Source organism: Ixodes scapularis, unplaced genomic scaffold (assembly GCF_016920785.2).
Source record: "Ixodes scapularis isolate PalLabHiFi unplaced genomic scaffold, ASM1692078v2 PGA_scaffold5__190_contigs__length_132052651, whole genome shotgun sequence".
NCBI classification, from domain to species: Eukaryota; Metazoa; Arthropoda; class Arachnida; order Ixodida; family Ixodidae; genus Ixodes; species Ixodes scapularis.
The window spans coordinates 112,004,156-112,024,931 of NW_024609880.1; the positions used below are offsets into that span (position 1 = coordinate 112,004,156).

The 20,776-nt window shown below is 45.0% G+C and overlaps 1 pseudogene; it reads right to left on the reverse strand.

The window, feature by feature from the left end:
• Positions 1-4,775: 4,775 nt before the first annotated feature.
• LOC115312190 lies at positions 4,776-14,710 on the reverse strand (annotated as a pseudogene).
• Positions 14,711-20,776: the final 6,066 nt, after the last annotated feature.

A 20,776-nucleotide genomic window follows, 5' to 3' on the forward strand; every position in this document is an offset into this window, starting at 1 on the left:
TACCACACTTCAATGCCCGGAAAGAAGGAAACAAGAAAAAAAGAAAAGAAAAAAGAACGGCTCTCGGGGAGAGGGGCGGGGGGGCGGGGAGCAGAAGGGTTTTAGCCTTCCGCCCCCCCTTCCCCCCCCCCCCCCCAACGTCACTGCGCCACTGACCCTCCATAAGTTTTGTCGTAACTTAATCAGTGGCATGTAGCCTTCTTAGACGACAAGTAATGCTATTGCAATTTGACGTTTGGACGTAGTCTGCAGTCAAGCGCCGCAGAAACGCAGCACCCCTTATTTTCGTCACAGCAACTCTTTTCGAGTCACAAGTTGCAATTAAGAAAATACTTCAAGATTTCCACACATTTTTTATTGTTATAAGACCGACACCAGTTCTTTCAAAGATACTCGGTGTTGGAGCGCGAGGTCCGATACAGACCCGGGAAGCGCATTTACTGACATTATTCTGTCAGCCACTTCCGTTTGTGTCACCTGATGCAGCATTTTCTTTTTCATTCATCTTTTCGCAGTCTTTCTTGTCATAGATTCGGGACGTCGGTTTTCCGCAGTTAAGAAGAAATGCGTATCGGCAGCTGGATGGAAGTTGCTTAAATAAGGAATCGTACAAATACGTTGTCTTATCCGCATTCCCAGATTCCTCCTCGTTTTTCTCGCTTTCTTCGTTCTGTACTTCGGGAATCGACAAATTTTTCTTTACCCAATCTTCCCTTAGCCAGAATTCACAAGCTGAGAAAGAAAGACAAAAGCGATGTTTAAAGACAAGGGGCATTAAATTATATAAAAGTTCGCTTATATTAAAAAAATTTAAAACAAGCTTTTTAAAGGAAAAAATATAATTACAAGTTCGCCCAACTTGAGCTTGTTAAATTAAGAAAGAACGAAGGAACACCTTTGGAACTTTGCACAAGAACAAAATAAAAATGAGATTCAATTTTCACAAACACAGTGTAATCGTTTAGATATTTTTTCAATTGTATGGCACTGAGCACATCAATTGAATTTTTTTGCGAGTTTAACATTTATGTTAACCAGTGTAGATTTTCCTGCGAGCTTTAGCAACCTGTAATGCAACCCTTTATCATCGGTGTCGTGGTGTTTATAATCCGATCGAGTTCATCAAGCAGACTTTCCATATGAAGCTGATTATTAAAATCAAAACAAAAATTGAGCACGATGGCTGCCGACTGTTCCCCCGATCTACATGCAATAACGAGTTCTATTTTCGTCACTTGAATAGGTTTCTACAAGTTCAGTGAAGATAATGAGCTGGTCATAATATCTGAAAACCCGAAGCCTAATATTTTATCCTTGGCTTCTTGTCTAAGTAGAAATAGAATACTGAGATCAAACGAATTGACCCCTGGTTTCAGCTACGAAAACTGTTTCTATCCTTGTATTTGTGGCGTTGCACTACATTATGCCAATCGGCTGTCTTATTTTTCATATCAGGTTTTCTTAACAGAAGCTTCGAATATTAGCTGTAGCCGGGTGGCACCAAATCCCGATCTCCAAGCTTCATAGACCATGAAATTCGTACCAGGAAATTCATATATACATATTTCAAAACCTGTAGTGTTTTCCGATATAATACCTTGATTACGTACTTCATTTATGGCTTTATTAATTTTTTCTAATATAGTCGGGCCAAAAAAAAACAACAATAGGAATATATTTTAATTTTAGCATTGTAGCATGGTAGGTGCACAAAAGTTAGAACTGCAATTCTTTGCCAGGTTCGTGGCTGAGTGGGCACTGTCTTTGAATCTATGCGATCTCAGTTTCCGGCCCTTTTTTACGCTTTACTTTGACCCTTCGGAATGCTTAACAATATTCACGATCCGTTGATCTCACAAGGGCCACTCTAGATTCCGGTGTGAGTATAAAAGTATCTGCATAGGGCGAGCATCGCGGTACTGTGCAAACCTGCCTGCCTCCCCGACAGCGGCGCATCCTAAATACGTTTTCAAGCAGCCGCACTTCAAGAGCTACTCTGATCACCGTGGATTGAAAACGCTTTGTTTTGGCGCCAGTCTGGGAACTGCGTGTACGCCTCAGCAATGCTTGACTATCAGACGATTTACCCGCACCAGCAGCAAGATGGCGGCGCCCAGACATCGTACTTGCAAATGTGTAGATCCTTCCAATAATCACCTTCTGCGCGCTGCCATCCCAAGTTGCGGAACGCGTTCTGAACACGCGCCGTTACTTTCTTCTGCGGAATATCAGACGACGCGTATGCGTCAGCATCCTAATGACACGGCCTTTATAGTCTGCGTGATAAGTGCTGGAAAGTCTATTGGCCTTTCGCTTCTGTACGAGAAGGCTCTCGCCTCATTCGTGTCAGTTCATTCTGAAGATGCCACATGCATAGATAGCGAAACGTCTATTTTTTTATACCTTTGTTGTTTTAAGTCGGAGTAAACTTTCTGCACTTTTTGCCCTTTGCTTTGATGAATTCTCCCGACCTTTGGCACATTTTTGCACTCATTGAAAGCTTAGTCGTCGGTTCCTGGACGCCACGTGACTCGAAAGATGTTTTGAGTTGGTATTAAGGGTGGAACGACTTTGAATATCTCGGCTGAAATGTATGTTTGGGCTAGTCGGTTGATGGAGCATTTTGGTTTAAAGCGGCGCGACAATACAAGAACAAAGTAAAGACGATAAAGACGACAGTGCTGTAGTAGGTCTCGTCTTTACTTTGTCCTTGTTTTGTCGTGCTGTTTTAAACCAAGATGTTGACTATCTTGCATTATAGCTAGACCTCTTTCAAAACGGCACTCTCCCAAGCAGCACGGATTTTGGCCAAGCAATGGCCGATGTCTGGCGATAATCTTTTGGCCAGTGGCCAGAGAGTGGCCATTCATTGGCCAATGCTTGACCGATGGCTGACGGCCAGTGGCCATTGGCCAATGGTCAGATAAAGCCAGTCACCGGCCAGTCTCTGGCCAGTGGCCACTGTCTGGCCACTTGGCCAAGGACCATCGCCAGCCACTGGCCAATGACTGGCCAACTCCGTGCTGCTTGGGCTGTTGGCAGCTGTGAAATCCCTGCAGAATGGCGGACTAAAACCTCAAAATCACGGCACAATGGAAAACACCACCCACTAAAAAAAGGTGATAAGTGCAGTGACGTTGCAATTTCGACGCTGTTTGATTGGCTCGTCGGCTCGTAGTGTTGGCAGCGCTTCGACGCTCACTATATTATGGAATGACCTGCACGTTCCTCGATGCAGTCGCTCTGCCATTGTGCAGTGGCTCCGACCCTCTAATAATCGGCACGTGACTTTTGAAAGTGGTATATTACAGCCAACATGTATTTGGCTCACAAATCGGATTTCTGGAACTTCTTTGTGTCGTCGTCCTCACAAAGAAACAAAACAAAAAACCTTCAGCCATTCAAGCGAAAAGTGCATATCACGCATACAACATAGAGCATCGCATTAGTTTCAATAAAGAACAAGCAGAAAACAAACATCCTAACCACATAATTAATGATAAGGCCCTCCTAATAACAATGCGAAGCACGTAGCGCTCACTGAGGCGACGGCAGGTTGCGACTTCGGGAGTGACGGCACTAGCCTTTCATATATAAAAAGATTTCGTACAGTACATTTACTTTTTATTGCGAAAGCACGAACTATCCCATGGAACGAAGCCGGTGTCTGTAGCAGTGAAAAGGCAGTTTTCATGTGCTCGGTTCGTCCGACAACGTGAATATGTGCCTGGAAAAGGAAAAGCCAGATGCCGTCGGACCAGGATTGCTTGGGCGGGAAGCACTTTGGGTTGAATTCAAGGATACTTCTGGCCATCAGATTTATTTCTTTTGTTCCAACATGAATGCGGGAAAACCGTCATGGTCAACGGACACCTGCGGACTACGTCCAGTGCGTCTTAAAGTTCAAACGGCCGCCTGATCGTTCGAACTGTCGTCTGCTCTTTCAAACGTTTCCGCTTGTCGTCTGCTCTTTTAGACGATACCGGTCTGTAGACCAAATGTTGGCCCGGCACTTGCGATTATAAGTAAGTGCAGTCCTCAAAAGACTTAAGTTTGAAGGCTGGTAAGCAGGCTCGATGTAAACAGTTGCTAGAAGATGTTGATCACTGTTACTGACTTGTTATGCCTGATTCACTCGCTCTGATTCTGCTTGCCATTTTCAGTATCGACGTCGACCATCTCAACCACGGTTCACGCTTTTGCAGCCCGAGCAACGTCGCGACTGAAAATTGCGAGCGAAATCTCATCATGCGAATCAGGCTTTAGCGTGCATTCTGCGGCGTCCACGCAGAATGAATCGCCGCGTGTTACATCATTCACGCGAAGTTTTGCTGTGTAACGAGCCGCAGTAATTTTGCTGAGAGTAGTCAGACATTGAGAGGAATACGTAAAATCAACAATTCGAACGCCAAAAAGGGCAAGGCGACTCACACCGACGCCGACAACATTGCATTCCAATGGTTTGTTTATGGGCGACGGCGAGTTTCTTGCCCACACTTCATCGCGCATGTGCGGCGCCAGTGACGTCCGCTAGGGGCGCTCCGGTTTGTTTGTAAACATGAGTTGGTGTATAGTGCAGTAGGCAATCTTTGCAGATGATACCAAAGCTTCGCTGTCCAAGCACCTTCACAGCGTGGATTGGAGCCAAATCATTTAACAAATTAAATAGCTTTCTTTTTGCGACTCGAAAGCGTTTCTTTTTATATAAATTGCCGTGGTATGTGACATAATTTCATTATACTCACGTTCCTGATGTTGAGCATTTTCTAGTGATCTCAATATATGACAAAAGGAATTCTCGTATAACACGTATTTTTCGGAATAGGTAAGGAAGGGTTTTCGCCAACATTCCTGGTGAGGTATGAGGCAGCTTTCACAGAGGAAGTTGACATTGACTTTATAGCAGATTCCATTTCGTGATGTGGGTTTACGCTGAGGCTGGCCTTGGGAGAAAAAGATTCGAGAAATGTATTTTTTGTTGTTGAATTAAGTGGTACATTGTGAGCTCGGCACCGTGCGCACGGATCGGGTTTTAGGCGGAACCTGGCGTGTGGCATTAACGCCCAAGGTAACAGTGGAGAGTGAGAAAATAGATGTCACAAACAACGAAAATTGCACTTAACGATAAACGGTGTCAGCAATTAGACAAAACAAGTAAAGAAGAAAGAAAATGAGTATGCACCCAAGGATGATAGAACCATTTTAAAAGTTTGCACACTTATAGCTGCTGGGCCAACTATAGGAGTACACCGTTTTTTGAGCACGTGCTGTGAGCTCATAGCAAAGACGAGTGCTTCGTCAGCGTTCCGCGAGGTCGCGGATTAAATCCCAGGCTTCGTGAATAAAAAATGGGGGCGGCCAATACTGCTGTGGTGAACCTTTGAAAATAGTGTATTGCGCTGATCGTTTCAGGCCCTGTTATACTCCGACGTCGAGTGTAGCAAGCGCGCCGAAGCGCAGCGTACAAATACGTTGATTGGTCGCAGATATCGAGTTCCTCCACGCCTTCCAATAAAATGAGCGGATTCTGCGCTACGCTGCGCTCGCTTCGCTCAACGCTGAGGTATAACAGAGCCTTTAGACTAAGGCCGTCGAATGCCCACAATATACCCAGGTGGAGACGCCATTGAGCTTCCTCGTTCGTGGAAGTTGGTGGCGCAAATCTTTCACTTGCACGCCCCGAATAACAATAAAAGGAAAATGTTTTCTGTGCAGGATATGTGGGCAGCTGTCTATCAGTCTTGAATGGCGCAACTTTTTGTTTGGGCATTTTCCTCATACCCCGGCAAGGGAAGTTGATACCATTGCAAGCGACTACCACTCGTTTTTCTTCTATCTACTACAAATTTCTAATAGCTTCTTACTCCAGGTTTTAATATTATGTGCTTTCTGTTACCCATACCCTACACTCTAAGAAATGCCTGTGCGTCTACTTACCCGCCAAACACTCGAAGAGCCAATCTCCGCGATCTACGAAATCACCTCAGCGAATGATGAGGTGGAACATCTGTTTAGAGATAAAAATGAAGTGTGCGATGTGGCATTACGCAATGCAAAGCGTCATGCTTGCATTGCGTAATGCCACAGCGCAGATTTCATTTTTATCTCTAAACAGATGTTCCGCCTCATCATTCGCTGAGCTGATTTCGTAGATCGCAGAGATTGGCTCTTCGAGTGTTTGGCGGGTAAGTAGACGCACAAGCATTTCTTAGAGTGTATACACGAAAACTACGTAAGAATCGAAATAATTACAAGAAGAATTTAAGAAATAAACAGTAATCTATTGTCCGCTCACACTTCAACTTACAGGGTAACACGAGGTCGCGGTTGCGAAAAGTGCTCTCGCTGAACAAGCACTCCAACAAGAATGGTACGCCTCAAACTAAGGGTGGAGAGCCAGCTTGCCCGCGTTTGTCAAAAATTACTCTTCATGCGCTAGGCCTTGGCTTTGAATTGGAGAAGTATCAAAGCAGGAGAGACAAACCCAGCACAATACGTAAGTCTTACGACCACTTGGAAAGATTGAGAGGAACTGTAATTAAAAAATACCAGTAGCGCTGCGCGCACTTCAAGCACCCACCAACAAAAACTCCTAGACTGTAACACGAATCGCTCTAATATCAGAAATCCACCATTTTATTGCTCCCAAGTGCTGCGCTATGTACGACGTTATTATGAAAAAAATTCTTGTACGTTTAGGTAATCTGGGAACATTTAGTGACTGGGGGTGAAGCGAGAGAAAACTGTCAAAGTACATTACCTTGCCTTTCTATACCTTTATAATCAAACCTATAACAATAATTTCATAACATATGGAAGTACAATGTCACAGTAAAAAAGCGTAACAATATAATGGTTGTATATAACTGAACATGCGTACACTTTGAAAACAAAAACAACAACGTATATATAAAAAGAATATCTTGAATCGTTTCAATTTTGTCGTACACACGAGGAACGAAATGTTACACTTTAAACCAGAATGATAGTTTGAATGGCAACATTTTAGTGGTGTGAGGGACTGGCGTATTTTCAGCAACATCGTACTCCTGGATAGGTTATACCGGTTTATGTGTACCGCCATAAGTTGGATTGAAATCAGCTCTGTGGTGATTATTTCAACTAGTATTAACCCCTCTGCATCTACACAAGTTATATAAAAAACATGCCACTGTAGTAAACCACAGCAAAACCCACTCACTACGCAAATATTAAAAAAAAAAAAATACTTGCACGCTGCCGCAGCATTTAACATATGTTAAGGGTTAACTAAATCAATGTAGAGAACATAAAAATTTAAGACCAGTATTGTCAGTCAGCGGATGGCCCGTTAGCAACTTGGCAATAAAACTGTGGTTAATAAATTCCCAAAGCTGCTGCACTTATGGTGCGTGTGCCGGCAACAACTGGTTCGCGCACAGCGCTTGCCAAAAATCATGCGATGGGAATTTTAGCATTATTTATTACTAGGAAAAAATATAAGATACGTACCCAAATGCATAATATTTTCAATGCTATAATCCTTTTCTTTTACAGCTTGAACATATTGTGTTTTTGATTTCCTGTAGCACAAGATGTGATAAATGACTATTTGCAGAAATCTTGTTTACACACAAGACACTTGGTGTAAATTTACGGGAAAATAATAAGGCCGGTTAAATATTACCTATGCATTATCTTTCACTCATTTTTTACAAATCATAGTATTACAAAACTTAGACATTGTGTATTTAGTCTACCTAAAATTCAAAATTCAGGAATATGAAGGATAAGCGAAAGTTGACGTCAAGCTATCCTTAGCAGTTTGCCAACCTTCAGAGTAGCGAAAATTGTTTCAGCAATTTGTGATAGATTTAATACTTATCTGTATGAACGCGTAGCTAGCATTTTTTTTTAGGTGAACAGCTATTTGTCTTTATTGTGAAAACAGGCATGTATTAAAAAAACAATATAGTAATACCATACAAAATAAAACAGACACGGTCACCTGAAAGTTAGCGACCGGAGATTATTCTTGGAAACTATGTTACAACCAAGAGATTCTTAGCTCTAAAAACTCTGCACATGCCTCTTCTGTGAACGTGCCACGTATGCGAAATCGTTATATTTAAGAAGGTACAAATAGGACTGTTCGCCATTTGGAAGTTTATTTCGTGATATAATTTTTTGTAATTATGATCGTCTGGCGGGCTAGTTGGTTGTACGTATTAAGATATTGAAGCGCAAAACGATGAGGAAACTAATACGAGGGAGAAAGGAAAGAGCGCTATTTCCTGTCTGCCTCGTATTTCCTTCCTCTTCGTTTTGCGCTTTAATATCCCGCTTTTGTCAATCGTAGCCAGCTCCCAGTGGGACCCGGAGATTCATGTCTGTTTTCCGCAAATGGCCCGTTTAGGTTTCTTCATGCAGAGCGGTGTGTGCCGTTTTGGGGTATTTCTCTTTTTATCATTCCCTATGAAACTAATTTTTCTTTACTTTCGTGGCCCGATCAATAGGGTCACATTTGTGCTTTCAGAAAGTTCAGGGAATTAACCGCCAGAATTAGCCCGTGTCAGCTATATAATAAAAAAAAAAAGAAACTACATTTGCTTCCGCGCTGTACTCTGTTTCACCTTATGATGTACCGCAGTAAAGGCTACAAATGCGAGCTCTTTGCTCTGGGGCACATCTCGGCGCCACAAGCTCTTGTGCGTCAAGAGCAGCTGCCAACACTATGAGCTCGCGCTTCTAGCCTTCTCTGCGGTACAACATCAGGTGAAACGAAGTATAGTTATTATTAAAACAAATTAAAAGAATCGAAGGTCGCAGTACCCCTCAACTCTCAACCCGTCTTTTGAGTGACGCCACTTGTGGTAGTACCACCTTGTCTCCCGTGGGGTTGGGAACTGAGCGCTGTCATTTTTTTACAGATTAGCGCCGCCGAAGGTTGCGCCGCGCAATCGAGTCAATAGGCGGTTGACCAAGGTGCTGAAGCCGACTGTAGCAGCGGAGGGAAACTGGTTTAGTCGACTTATGTGTGCTCCCAATGACAAGGCACCATCGCTCCCATAACTGCCACACCCGGCCACAAATCAACGAATTATCCGACGTGCATCATTTTCGTTCTTTTTTTCTTTTGCGTTTACGCAGCAGTATTGCAATATTTCAGGGAAAGGGGGCGCGTTTTTTCTCGCTTGTCCAGAGCCGTTTATCGAGAGAGTTTGGCCATACATTGGTTTGAATAGGCGAGCATCTCGGGGCCAATCACAGGCCGCGAAACAGCCCCTAGCGGTGGTCGTGAACTCTAAATTTGTGACACGACTAATTCAAGCCGTTTTAGCGTCGCTAGAGTTAAAAGGTGTAACTCTCAGTGACCGAAAACTTTGTGCGTGCGAGGTTTTCGTCACGCCAATATTCAAGTGTAGAATAAACGAACGTGCGCTCCAAACCAGGGCCAACTTGCTAGAAACAGCGTCTCAGCTTAGACGGGGAAAGAAAGCTCTAACAAAGCCAGCACACGAGCCGAGCGGGACTCCGCGTCTCCAGACGCTCGCGCGCCCCACCCTTTGCACTGTTTTCTTTCCGCCAGTCACAGGACGCTGTTCTATCAAGCAAACATCAGCAGTGCAGAGAAAGGCATGGGCACGAGCGCGTGGCTTTGGAAAGTGGCTCCTATGCACAAGTTCTCGTATAAATAAAAGCGTTTCGCTGAGCTAGCTTCACGCGCCTGTACCTTTGTCTTCACTGCCGACATTTGTGAGATGGAGCAGAGAGGCCGAGATTGAACGCCTCTATTTCACGCTTTGAATGTCGTTTGCAATATTGTGACGTCGCGGTCTCCTGATTGGTCGACGCTGTGTCACAAATTTAGTTTACGCTCTAAGCGCGGGGGGAATATTCGGCGCTGGCGGCGGCCTTTGCTCCGCCTATTGGCCAAACTCTCCCAATACACGGCTCTGCGCTTGTCAGACCTATCAACTTAGTATGGCGGGCGAGTGTTCCAAAATGCGCCGCTCGCGCAATCTAACGCAAAGAGGAGCACGCCAATCAAATGGCGACGTTGGTTGAGAACAGGAAAAACAAAAACACGTGATTCCGTTTCGGGGGTAAACAAACGTACGAGGTGCGCGAGGAACACACGAACTTTCACGGCGCATACACCGATACACCATCAAGATACAGACCTACCGCGCAGTTATAATAAAGCGATCGGTGTCCTATATGCACTACGTTATTGAAGAGCATGCGAAGATCATATGTGGAAATTTTTAGATAAAATGAACCGTATTGATCTGGTGAAACAATAGACAGTTTTAGTGGAATGTAACCTATAGCTTTGCGTACGCAAGGAGATTGCGGGTCGTGAGTGCGCATGCGCAGAACGCAATAGAAGGGCTAGCGTATTGCGTACCCACGCAACGCTGGGGATTTTGCGTTGCTGGCTAGCGGGCCTTGCGGGACGCTCTCGAGAGATCTCGGACCCAACGAGAGCGCCAGTTTCAAGATGGCGGTTGCCTCGACTGGCGCAGCAAGGGTGACGTGGTGTTTTCGAAGTTTTGTGTTACGTGAAATTGCGTGGTGTTCAGCTTGGCGATTCTTTCTGGGACCTACCGCGGTCGAATGAGATCGCCCTGCAGCTGAAGGCGTGCACAGTGGAAATGATCGCCGCTCGCAGTGTGCGTCGACGCTGCGATCTACTCAACGCTAAGCCTATTCCCACAGTTCATCGCCAACGGACGAACGACTCTAAAAGAAATCGCCGAAGTTCTCGCTATGCACTGGACATCGGGGTCATGAATTTCATTCCTCGATAGCATTGATAAAAGGTGCCGTTTCCACGGGACGACTGACGGAGGCTCCGTGATCGAATTTGGCTACGCACTCGTACTCCTAGCCTCTGTACCCCGCAGAAAAGCGCGCTTGACGAGGCAGCTGTGGCTTGGTTTAAACTAAAATAAAATGATTCGACACTTTTTCTTTTTCAATATTTCTTTTCAGGAACATGGTTGCGCTATAAGCACGCGGAATTCCACGGCTCTAGCAAATTTGACCAAGATCATGCGCTGTGTTCACTCGAAAACGTGAAGCCTGGTTCAGACAGTTGCGTTTGACTGCGTTTGACTGCGTTGCGGCTGCGAGAAACCAGGACATCTCTGCTGAAGATTCCTTGAATGGGATTCCACTCTTCATACGAGGCACAGATGTGCCGGTGACTCGCTTTCGGTTCTCGACGCAACGCAGTCAAACGCAAGTGTCTGAACCGGCCTGAACGCACAACTAAATTCGGTCCGAGCAGGTCATTTTTAGCGTACGATATACTATTACGTATTGCGTACGTAAAATCCAGCAACGCTATAGTAAAACTGTCTAATCACTACGTTAGCGCCCAAAAGACAAAATCCCAGATGGCGCCATGATTCGAACTCGTAGTCTCATAATTAACGGTCAGGTATGCTAACCACTGCACCACACCGACTTGTCCTTTTGGCGTTTCCAATGTGTCTTAAGAACGCACCGAACGGATCAGACCCATCTCACCAGGCATTTGGCGCTTGCGTGAAGCCGCCTTAACGTGCAGAGTTCCAGCCAGGTTCAGACACGTACTGAAAGACTAAAGTTCCCTGAATGCAATCCGACAGTGGTGGCGTAGTCAAACTGGCTGGTGAGATCGGTCATAGCCTCCTATACACTCACAAAGCTTGGCAGTTCGATGACGGAGCCAATTTTTACACCATCAATCGGGTGAGGAAGGAAGTGCCTTGCTTATTACCTCCTCGAGGGTGGCAGACACTGGCGCCCCACAGTGCCCGGTCGCAGATTTGGAGCGCGAGAATCTGGTAGCAGAGAGCATTTCCCGGGGAGCCTGTAGTCAGCACACAGCTTTTGCAGCGCCGAGGATCCGAAACATGGTTTTCAAACCCGACGAGAGAAAGAAACGGTAGCCGGAGGAACGCGAGAAGCAAGAGCGGACATTGCATCGCTCGGGACAAGTGTGTTTTGGCGTCTCGCCGCAGCGGGACGCCCGTTACATGCCTCTTGTCTGCCGCTCCACCTTTTCACTTTCGGCGGCCGCGTCTCGTGGCGGTCTGCCAGGCTTTGCAAGTATAAAAAAGGCTATGGATCGGTCTATTGCAGGAAAACAGAGGTGTTCTGGAAGCACATGCCGCCGCGCGGAACGCGATACGAAAATTGCTGGCACGTAACACGGGCTTGTGGTGCTCCAGACCAGAGGTTCTCTCACTCTTTGTCCTGCCACGTTCACACGCATGATTTCTTGTTTATCAGCATTATAAACACAATAAAGTCATTTTCGGAAATCAAAAACTACGTTTGACTATATCACGGGCCATTTTCATCTCCATATGATCCCTAAGGAAGAAATAATAGAAAACATGCTGAAGAAATAACGTTACTAATAAACGATTCAGCACGAGTCACTCATCTGCATATTTTCTATTATTTGTTCGTTAGATACCATGTAACATGATGCTAATGTCCCTAAGATCTTATGAGATAGTTTTTGCGAGAGCATATAACTTGTCAGCTTTAGTTGCTCATTTTGCGAAGTTTCCATACTGTATTTGGCTTAACGAAACGCCTCCTTTTTTGTCTAAAGTGATGTCTGTTATATGGTGAAAATGTAATTAATGCAAAGGTGCAAGCGAGCTGGACAAGAATGCAATAACAATCTCTGCAGAAGTGAAATGGAGACAGAGCAAAAGCACAGATCTCCAAAAACACAGCTTGGTGACAGGTGCGCTACCGAAAAAAATCCGCCTTGTCCTGGTATCGAACCAGTGACCTCTCGACTTTGAGTGGAGCGCTCTAATAACTGAGCTAACACGGAGTTAGACGTCAATAGAGCAAACGGGTTTTATCAGTTGTTGTTATGTTTTCGAGATATGTGTTTGTCCTTTGTCCCCCTTGTTCCCCTTCTCCAGGGATTCTTATCGTCGTCTGTTACATGTTTCTTTAAACCCGCCATGTATAATAAGGATTTGCTTGTTCTTGCAGCTTGTACATTATTGTCGAAATAAATTGTTGCCATGTGTATTTACGACAACAATCCCATTAATGCTCCGCCCAAGTGCAAATGCGGGACTCAGACGATGTCACTATTTTGCCATATTATTAATCCTATCGTATTATCAAACGCTTTTTGTACTTTTGTATGCACCTTATTATTAAGCCTCAGCATACAGTTCGAAATAGTAAATATACCAAATTAGTGACCAACGAATAAACTTATTCAAGCACTCTATCGTACTTCAGTAGAATTCCTAGGGGGATAGTTATCAGTTTTTCAAAAGAAAACTAACTACTTCAGTGGACACCGAATTGCCATGTATAAATGGTTGGATAATTTATTAAACCATTTATGTTGAGGACATTATGAAACAAGGGAAATGCTTACATTTTTTGAGAGTCTCTGTCGTACCATTTTAATGTGTAACTGGCACTCTTCAATGTGTGATTGAGGCCGCTTGAATGCACTTGGAGGCATCTCAAACGTTCGTATTTTTTGCGGGCCCATAATTCGCCAGTATAAATGAGATAATAGCTCTGGTTCGCCGTACCCTTGATTGTCTGAAAATATATTAATGTTTTTGTAATTCTTTTTACGTAATTAAAATGCTGTCCTCTGGATTAGCTTTGTATGCATTGATAAAGGCTTAATGTGCAGACAGTTTTATTCAAAGCTAAGCTAGACGTAAGAAGACTATTAGAAACAAATTTCGTTGCGTTCATAATAAAATGTGATCGACGTCGTCGGAATGCACGCTCCACTTTCGTCTATCTCCTCTACGAATGAAAACATTACATTGATTCTCCAGAAGAATAAAAGTTGCCAGTTTATAGCCGATGAGGGACTAAATACCATACTAGGCTCACAAAGAATGTGCCTGCTTGTAAACGTAACATTAATAAACAAAATTGTTGGAAGAAACGAACGAACAATCAATATTGATATTAAGTCAGAACAATGGCAGCGGTATTTTAGCTGGCAGCAGAAAGAAGAAGACAAACTCGGGACGAGGGACCACGTCCCGAGTTTCTGTTACTCTTTCTGTTTCCAGTCAATGATACAAACCCGCCCTTCAGTTAATGGCAACTTTGTTTTAGCTTCATACAGTAGTCTTCATTCAGCTCGTTTTTGATTTAGGATTATTGTCATCACGTTTTCTTCCTTTGGAATTCGTGCCACCTAAAAAACCAATACACCAATCCGCTGCCAATAAAGCGAAGCTGATGTGTTTTTTTTTTACAGCGTTCCAAAACTGCACATTTCCGAAGGCTCAGACTTCGCCCAAAGGTAGCGCAAAACGTTAGTGAAAAAAAATTTTAACTAACGGTCTCCGGATATAAACCATTAAGGCGATTGCCTGCAATCGTTTTACTGCGCAATGGGGTTTGCTTTCAGCAGGGGCATTATTCGGGTACATGAATTCGTAAGGTCGTCCGGAAGCCATCTCCTTACTAAAATAAACAGGATCTCGACTGAAACAGCAATGGCTTCATGGCAGTGCAGATGGCCGATATTGTTAAAAAAAAAAAAAATTATACCCCCCGTGAAAATAAGTCATACTTTCCATGCATCCTGCATCGGTCCAAGGTCTTTCCTGTTCAGGTCAGGATTGTTGTCCGGTGGTTTCTCCCAACTTATAAACTCTGCGTCGGCGTACGCCGCCAAGACGCTTAGACAGAACAGCAAACGTTTCAGGGCGAGCATCGTTGGCAAACTCTCAAACGTAGTTGCAATATGGGCAGATGTGTTCGCTTTATATAGTTGCACCGATTACGATAATTCTTGGAAGAATCAAAATTCATTTTTATTTTTTTGTTGCGAAAAGAAGCATTCAGTTGTGCGCGGTTACAAAATTCACGCTCTCCCTCCTTTTTTTCGGAATAGGTGGGTGTGTTTTCTTCTCTATTTTGTCAGGCAATGCATTCCCCGCTTGCAAGGATGTTTAATATCCTAAGGCCCGGCATGACATCATGCACAGCAGCAATGCCTAAGACATAAATCAGTCCCAGACTGCCTTGCGTACCGACGCTGTTCTCAACATCTGCTCGTCGCTCGGTCGGCTCGATCGGCTACGTGAGGCTTCGACTACGTCTACTCCGTGCCTGCGGTCCGTTTCGTCTTCCCGTTGTTACGGCTAGCTCTCGATACGATCGCGGCACAAAATTAAGCATTGGTGTTCTACGGAATGGCGGATTTAATAAGATTTTGATACTTGTTGGGCATAAATCGCGAAAAGCATTTTATTTGCAGTTTATTCATTCCAGAAAGGAATGGTATATTGTCCTGTCTTCTCCTACAAGCCCTTGTGTTTTGCACCTGCAGTGAGGACGAAACGACATTCCAAAGAACGACCTTCCTGGAGCGCATTCCTTTCAGGAGGAATGAAGGAACGCGCCGTTACACTTTGCATCAGTGGAACTGCAATGGGGACTCGCTACGTTTTCGAAAAAAAATTAAAGAAGGAACGTCCATTTTTTTAAATATATATTCTAAAAGTTATTTAACCCTATGATAGAAATTTATAGTAGGTGAGAGGTTAAGAGTGAAGTGGGAGCTTCTGCCTTCTTTTTCCACATTAACGGAACGAACGTTTGAGAGGAGGCTTTTTCCCCTCCAGCGTTCGCTCTTCTAAATTGGAGAGAGATGAGAGGAGTTTCCATTTCACTCTTGACTTGTCACTGACTGTAGGCTTTTTTATCATCATCTATTTCAATATCCGATTCTAAGGCATTGGGCAGTGTGCGAAAGGTTTTCGAAATTTCGAATACAAAGAACTAGAGAAAATGTGACTCTGACGTTGCGATGTTTCCTAACCAACTCGCCTGAACAGCTTCTGACAATTCGATACGTAGTTTGACGTGCATATATTTTCACTTCCTTGCTTTATTCTATCTACGCTATATCCAGCACAGTATTTTAGTTAATTACGCAATTAGGACATTAATTTAACGACACGTTCCATCTTACGAATGTAACGGGAACGAATTCCTTTCGAACCATTGGAATTTGTAACGGGAACTCGTTCCAAGGTGGAGAAGGAGCGAGAAAAGAACGTTCGTTCCTGTCTTGGAAGAACTTGTACAACACTTTCTCGCACTGTCTTTTTTCTATTATGTGTAACCGAGTAGCCTGTCAGTTCGTTTGAATATTTTTATTAAAGGAACGCCTTTAAGCGCAAAAACAATGCGGATATATATACCGGGTGCTTAAACGAAGGCTGAAAAAAGTTCCTGAAATTAGTGTATTCGAGGTAAAAAAAAAAATGTATCTCGGTATTGCATTACTTGTCGTGGCGGACGTCAGGAAATGCAGAAGAGTTACTAATTAGTTTGATAATTAATTAAAAGTGACTAATTAACTTTTTAGTTAGTGAAAATAGACATGTTTCCAATAGAAATTTGCCTGAGCCTCATCGGAAACCACTCAATCAGTTAGTTTCAGAAGGACTTTGTGCGCGTGGGAAGCGTAGCAGTGCGCTAAAGGTACCCCTCGTGGAGCACGGGCTGGAGCACGTGCTCCCGCAAAGCCCCTGTATCGGACAGCGCACCAGTGGTGAGGTGGACTTCGCTCCATCGGTGCACGGCTGACAACGCTGCAAGCGCGACGCGCAATCGCGTTGTCACATGTTTTCATATTTTTGTTGCGTGCTTTTTTTAGGCTTATAAAAAAGAAGCCCGCAAAGCGAATCATGTGGGAAACATTTTAATTAGGTGTTTCTCAATGCGCTCTACAACTCTCCAAGTGACACCTCGGCTCTTAAACGAAAACTTAAAAAAAAATAGCTACTTAGTGTTAATTAACTAAATAACTAGGCGCACGGAATGAAAATTCTGCACGTTCCCAAACGCTTGCTAACAACAAACAGTTAATGTCACTGTCGAAGAGCCTTCTTTTTTTTTTTTTTAAGTTTGGTGCAAGTTATTTGGGACAGCCTGTGTATATATATATCAGGGGTGGCCAAGCTGCAGCAAGCCGCATGCGGCTCTTTAGATGTTACACTGCGGCTCGTGGCTCCCTCCCCAACCTCCCCCCCCTCCCGCGCCTCCCTGCCGGTCACACGAGCACGTCCCCAAAAAGAGAAATGGAACGCGTTTTAAATCGAAAGGCAGGTTGTGGTTAGGTAGTGTTGCGCAACTGCCTTACATACAGTTTGTACTGCTTTTGACTCGGTTAGACTGAAAGTAGTTCAAATTTCGTTTATTGCTATGGACAAAAATACCCCCCCCCCCCCCCCCCCCCCCCCCCACCGTGGCTCTTGGAAGGTTCGTGGCTTTGTTTGCGGCTCTTAGGCCGGGTTAGCCTTGCCACCCCCGATATATATGATGATTGAAGCTGGTGGGCCGGTGATTATTGAAATACACAAGAAAGCTCCATGGAATGAACAAAAACAAGGAAAGTTTTATTGACGTTTCGAAAAGAGGCCTCTCTTCTTGAGAATGACGGTCGAGGGAACTTCGTACGATTTTTCTGTAGTCCCCCAAAGTAAGAAAAAAAAAATCCAGTTAGGCGAGGTCACGGATATAATACCCTCCAGGTGAGGACAGCTCGCTCCCCGTGCCGCGCCGATAAAGTTGGCCCTTCCCTCTCTCTCTTTCTCTCTCTCACTAAGGTGTCAAGCGGCGCCGGCAGATGACCCGTCGACCCGTGGTCACGTACAGCCTCGCTGTCTGGCCGCCGGCGACACCGTCAGCCGCAGGCACGGTGGCAGCGGAATGATGCAGCCTCTCGGATGCCCGTCGAACGAACGCTCTCTGATTCCTCGCGCCGCACCTTCAACCCCGCCGCGTCCCTGCCCAAAAAGCGCACCCCACACCGTGGGCGGGGAGGAGGGCTGGCTCACTCGTCCAATTAGCCAAGAGGCAAAACCAGCGTCGCTCCGACAAAGACGGCCAGACCCCTAACCCACGGGGCGCTCCGCGGTCGGGGCGACGGAAGAGACACGGGAAGGGCACAGCGCAACAACAATGCCAAAAAAAGTTACTGGGAAGTTTTTGTTGGAAATGTTGGAATGGCTCGTCGACTCTTCGCTGTAAATGTGACTCCAATTTAATTATTGCGTTCGCTTTAAGACTTAGATGTCAATGACTTGAAGTGTTGTTAGTATGCCGGGATCTTCGTTAACCCCTCTTCGCAGTGTGTTGAACTCACGAATTAAGAATGATTCCTTCTGTTCCCGCTCGCGATGTGAACCAAATCCGGATTCAAAAAATGTGGCACTTAACTTCTTAAATGAGTGTTTTTTTAGTTTTAGGTGTTTTGAGAGTGGCAGAGTGGACTTCTTTTCGGTGTCAGATCTATGATTGTTGAACCTCATCCGGAATGGAGACTTTGTTTGGCCCACGTACTGCATGTGACATTCCCCACACTCCTCTCCACGTTGGCGGTAGAGCAGTCCATATCACCCCGAGATCGGAAGGTGAAGTTCGATCCCGTGCTCCTAGCCGTCTGGGTGGGTGAGACGTGTGGGTGTACCTCACATCGCAGACTCAAGCATGGTCGGCTCCCAATGTTCTCCACCGGGGTGGTCCTGGCTTCCACAATCATATAATTTAGGTTTCTAGGACGTCTGAATGCAACGCGTGGTGGGAAAGGAATTATATTTCTCAGCCTTTCGCTTTGTTTAATAATATCAAAATGTCTTTTCAGAATGTTGTTAACGTTAGGCTTGTTGTTTGAATACGTTAAAACTAAGTTATTTTGACGATTCTCCCTTCGGTCCGACGCCGTGCCAGATAGTAGTTTATCGCGGTCTAGTGCCCTGGCTCTCTCGATTGCGCTGTCAACGACGGGTGGAGGATAATTTTGCTCGATGAGGGCGCCCCGAAGGTGGGCTGCATTGCCGTTCAAGTCACCCTCCTCCGAGCATTTCCGTCGGAATCGGTGCGCCTGACCATACGGAATACTAGTTTTACAGTGGCGGGGATGGCAGCTGTTGCAATGCAAATATTTCGAGCTGTCTGTGGGTTTCCTGTAGAGTTTTGTTTTTAAACTCTCTCCCATCACCACGACAGTGACGTCAAGAAAGTTAACCTCGGCTCGGGAGTACGTATGCGTACATTTAACATCTGTGTTTGCCGAATTAAAATCCCTGATAAACTCCAAAAGCTGGTCCTCCATGTGTTCCCATATTTAAAAAAATGTCGTCAATGAATCGTCTGTAAAAGTAGGGTCGCAGAGGTCTGTCCAAAGGAAATGTTTTTTTCTAGTCTATTCATAAAGATGTTTCCGTAGTTGGGAGCCATTTTAGTGCCCATCCCATACGAAAATGGTCTATGGACGTCTCTGGAAAATCCTATGGTAAGCTATCACCTTCTATGGCCCTCTATGGTCAGCCGTAAGAAACCATAAAACACGCTATAGCCACCTATAGAAAAAATTATGTCTTCAAAGCTATAGAATCTTGGCCATTCCGATTTATATAGCTGTCTATAGAATAGTTTTTGGCTATGCATGAAGCTATAGACTCGCAACTATTCAATATTCTATATTTAGCTATAGAAATATGTAAGTCCTTAATGCTATAGATTTGCGACTATTGAATCTGCTTTAGCCGGCTATAGAGCGGTGTATGTCCCTGAATCTATAGTCTCGCGACCATTAAATTTTCTTTAGCCGATTTTATAGTGCTTTATGTCGGCAACGCTATAGGCCTCCGACCTTTCAATGTGTTTTAGCCGGCTTTAGGACGGTGTATGTCCCTAAATCTATTATCCCACGACCATTGAACTTGCTTTAGCCGTCTGAATAGTGTCCTATGTCACCAAAGCTATAGCCTCCTGCCTTTCGATGTGCTTTAGCCGGCTTTGGAGGGATGTATGTCTCTCGAGCTATGTACTCGCGACCATCCAATATTTTTAGCCGGCTCAGTGGTGTTCTATATTGCTTAGGCTATAGGCCCGCGACCCTTTTTTTCTTACTCCAGATGTAGGAAAATGGAAGGAAGTGATTCATGCACTCAATCAGGGCGAGAATTTTCTTTAGCGAGGTTAACGGGGCGTATGTCGCCGCAGCTATACGCCCGCGATCACAATACCATCCTTAACTGCCTATAGGACTATTGCAGTTTTGCCGGAAGCTTTCCCTGCGCATTGCCTTATTTCGGCGTTGACGTCACCTCAATCTTCCGTTTTTTAGCTTTAATGAACCTTTTCCGAGAAGCGTTCTGCGCACGCGCGAACGCCCGATGCCAAGTGGCGGAAGTCGAAACGAAAAATCGAGGAAATTCGGAAGGAGGCTGTATATCAGCGAGTAGAACACGTAACTGCAGCATATATATAATTGTGTTACACAAAAAAGAACGTCCACGGAAAGGAAAACACGACGTTTGGGTGGACGCCACGGATGCCCCTCTTTCAAGTCGCATTGGGCAGGCGCCGCTGCTCAGAGAGCGAAGAAACTGGTAGCGTAGCTCCCATTATCGATTGGTAGCGCAGGTAGGTTAGCTCCTCAATTTTTAGTTCGTGCAGCCACCGCCTGGTGCCGCCGGTATGTGGAAAAGGTCAATTATCTGTCTTTTCCAGTGTAGTTTGTAAGTGTATGTATTTCGTCGCGCGCCTTCTACTTTGTCCGTGTCCCTGTCATGTTTGTATTTCATTCTGCCTGCTGTGTTAAATATATTTAATGTTTTAGAGCGCAGCTCTTAGGGCCCGTTTCCAGCCTGAGCGGCGTCGGCGTCGGCGTCGGCGTAACCGGGGGGGGGGGGGGGTCAGGTGACCCCCGAGTTCACGTGAACCCCCCCCCCCCCTCCGAGGTCACGTGACCCCCCCCTCC